We start from the raw sequence: 3,963 nt of genomic DNA on the forward strand, positions 1-3,963 counted from the left end.
CTCCTACTTGAAAGCCTGGCAGAAGAGCTCCGTCTTACAGGCCCTGCGGAACTGCACGAGATACCACAGGGCCCTGATCTCCTCCGGGAGCTCATTCCACCAGATAGGAGCCGCCACTGAGAAGGACCTGGCCCTCGTTGCCGCAAGCCTGGCCTCCTTGGGGCCCGAGGTCACCAGCCGGTGTTGTGACCCCAACCAAAGTGCTCTTTGGGGAATATGTGGGGAAATGTGGTTCCCTCAGGTATGTCGGACCCTGGCCATGTAGGGCTTTAAAGGTAAGCACCAGCACTTTGAACTGAATCCAGTATGCTATAGGTAGCCAGTGCAGTGCTTTCAGTACAGGTCGGGTGTGCTCCCACCTAGGGGTGCCCACCAACAACCTGGCCGCAGCATTCTGCACCAGCTACAGCTTCTCCATGTAGGGAGCATTACAGTAGTCTAGCCTCGAGGTGACCGTTGCATGGATCACTGTAGCTAGGTTGTTGCAGTCGAGGAAAGGAACCAACTGCCTCACCAGCCGGAGATGGTAAAAGGCCGATCTGGCAGTGACTGCCACCTGGACCTCCATCATTAAGGTTGGGTCCAGGAGCACTCCCAAGCTCCTAACCTCCGAAGCTGGCACCAAAGGTGCCCCATCAAAGGTCGGGAGCTGGAGCCCCAACCCCGGTCCGGTCCGACTCAAGCACAGGACTTCCGTCTTCACCAGGTTCAATTTCAGCCTGCTCAGTCTGAGCCACCCAGCCACGGCTTGTAACACCTGGTGCAGGAGTCCCAGAAGATCTGCACCCAGTGCACACACAGAACTCCCCTAGCCCCATGGCTTCCTCAGTCACTTTCATAAATGCTACTTCACCAGGCCTGTAACCAGGATTTTTTTTTTTAATTCAGGTGGCCTTTAAATACACCCGGGAGCACTGATAAAATAAAAATAAAATAAACTCATGCTCCCCAGTTGGAGCATGCAGGAGCACGATTGTTTCCCATATTGTGGAGGGTGGGTGATTTTCAAGCAGATTTCAATGAGAGGAGAGCTTTGCCCTTGGTTTACAGCAGCTGAGGTTGTCCCAGCTGGTGGGAGTGGAAGGAGGAGAGCCATCTAGGACTGAAACTAGTCCTTTCTGCCTCCTTGGACCTGCCTGCCCCACCTCGCTGGCCTTCCTGAATTCCTCGTGCCACTTCCTGCAGCAGCCGCACCACTACCAGTGCCACCAGCTTGGGACCCACAGCCTGCTGGTTCCACCTCACCTCCCAGCTGGCAGCCCACTTAACTTCCTTGCACCACTTCCTACCTAGCCACTGCTGCCACCACCAGCTCAGGACCCACAGCCAGCCGGCCCCACCTCGCCTGCCGGCCCACCTGCCTGGCTGCCTCATGCTGCTTTTTGCTGTGGCCACCCCACACTACTAGCTCAGGATCCATAGCCTGCAGGGGCTGCTGGCAGGTGGGGAAGTTGTGGGGCCTTGGTAGGAAGTCAGGGAGGGTGAGCCCCAAAATGTCCCACTGTAGCTATGGGCCTGTTCTTCAGTCTATGCATTTCTGTGCTACATGGAATTTTTTAAACATGTGATTTTCAATGCAAACTTTGCCATTGGTATGGCTTACCAGCAACCTATTCCCTCATACTTTTCTAGGATTGCATGAACATTATTTCCCCCATCTGCAGCTGCTTTGATGCAATTGTCAAAAACATGAATCCAGCCAATCAATAATACAATGAGCATGAAAACACCACAGGTCCAATACAGCCAGATTTCCATATGTGGGACCTCTGATCAAACAAATAAGAGTTGTTTGAAGTCTTTTTTTCCCTCCAGGCCCATCACTGTGTGCTGCTTGTGCTTAAACATACAGATTTTCACATAAATCCTTAAATGTTTTAAAACAAAATCCAGGAATCCCCCACAAACATTTTTCAGTGGCTTTAATTGAAAATGGGGATATCTTTCAATGGATGTGAAAATGATAATGAAACTTGGGCCTCCAGTTCAGTTTAGAATTATATACCTTGATCACCCTGCCAACAAAAATCCATATAGTCAAAGCGATGGTATTCCCAGTAGTAGTGTATGGCTGTGAGAGTTGGACCATAAGGAAGGCCAAGCACCAAAAAACAGATGCTTTTGAATTATGGTGCTGGAGAAGACTCTTGAGAGTCCCTTGGACTGCAAGGAGATCAAATCAGTCAATCCTAAAAGAAATCAACCCTAACTATTCCCTGGAAGGCCAGATACTGAAGCTGAAGTTCAAATACTTGGCCACCAAATGAGAAGGGAGCACTCACTGGAGAGGACCCTGATGCTGGGAATGATTGAAGGTAAAAGAAGAAGGGGACAGCAAAGAATGAGATGGTTAGGGTTATTGATGTAGCGAAAATGGAAATGAGCAGGATCTGGAGGATGGTGGAGGACAGGAGGGCCTGGCATGATCTGGTCCATGGAGTCGCAAAGAGTCGGACTAGACTGTGTGACTGAACAACAACAAAAATATTGAGCTCCTGAGCAGTGGTCAGAGAAAATGATTCTAATCTAGCTCACTGAATAATCCTGGTTTGTAATGTACTATCCTGTAGGGGTTGTCATTTCCAGAGAAACCTTAATCATGGAAGTGCACAGCAGGAACATAAGCAAACAGTCCCCAATGTCCATAGCTGGTGGAAGCCTGAAACTTAAGAAAGCCTATGGAAGCTCTTTTGCCATGGTTCCTAAATTCTTGGAGTTCAGCTCTTCAAAGTTTGTGAATTTCATCAGTAGATTGTCAGAATAAATCTCTAGAAGTACAATGGGATTCAATAGGAACAGAGCTGTGGACTCCAATCATCCTGGAGCTAACTAGGGATAATGGATTAGTAAGTTAAAGGCATAACTTTGAATGTAAAGTTTTTTAAAAAAAATCTCTAAAAAAGAAGATTTTTAAAGGAAGAAACCCATTTGCAAAGATAGATATATTCAGTTCCACAGACTGTACTCATATGCAAAAGATGATGATAATCAAGAGAGACACACAAATTCCCACCAGAGTTTTTATGGGCAGCAAAAAGGGCACAATCTAGAATGGAAAAACCTACAAATTGTTGCTGTAAATATTTTATTTCAGAGTATATCAATATTTAAGACACATCTTTTGAAAAATTGAGTTCACCCTTACGTCATGAATGAAAAGAAAAAGCATTATCCTGTAATATGAATATCAAATTCAAACAGGTTGACTTTAGAGTGTCTTGTCCTTATCACTTGCAAAGCACTTACAGCTTCAAAAACCTGTGCAAACATCTCCTTCACAGTGGTACTGAGAAAATAAGTATTTTCACCAAATAAAGAATCCAATAAATGCCCATAAAGCCAGCTAGGTTGTCTTTCACTTGCACAACTAAAACCATGTTTCATGAATGACAACTAAGTGTGCTGGACAGTGAATTGGATTTAGGTTGTGGAGATTAAAGCTCAGCTCTCTTCTTAACCACAAAGTTCACTCAGGCCAACTGTTGTCTCCAAGTTTAACGTATCAGAGAGGTAAATAAAAAGGGTTAACACCTGATAGCATCCTAAGTTCCCTGGAGGAAAAGCAGTGTTTAATGTTATAAATAAATGCTGCTAGTGTCTATCTCAATTATTAAGAAATCTATAAGAACCATTAAGGTTCATTAGTTCCTAAACTGTGGTCTTCCAACTACCTAACAATTTAATCAATGATTTTATTGATGTTGAATACACCCTGTCTTAATTGTTACTTTGAGAGACTAACTTTTTAATCCGTTTTACTTCCTATTTACCCCATGAGTGTGGAAAGTTATACTTATGTTTAATAAGAATTTAAGAACCCTTGAAGAGGGATGTATTTTGATACTTTTTTATATAAGCCGCCATGTAAGCTGCCCTGAGCCCGGATTGCGGGGAGGGCGGGGTATAAATTGAATAAAATAAATAAATAAATAAATAAATAAATAAATAAATAAAACAATCTAT

The sequence above is a fragment of the Gekko japonicus genome, unplaced genomic scaffold, assembly GCF_001447785.1.
Source record: "Gekko japonicus isolate JY-2015 unplaced genomic scaffold, Gekko_japonicus_V1.1 scaffold382, whole genome shotgun sequence".
Taxonomy (NCBI): Eukaryota; Metazoa; Chordata; class Lepidosauria; order Squamata; family Gekkonidae; genus Gekko; species Gekko japonicus.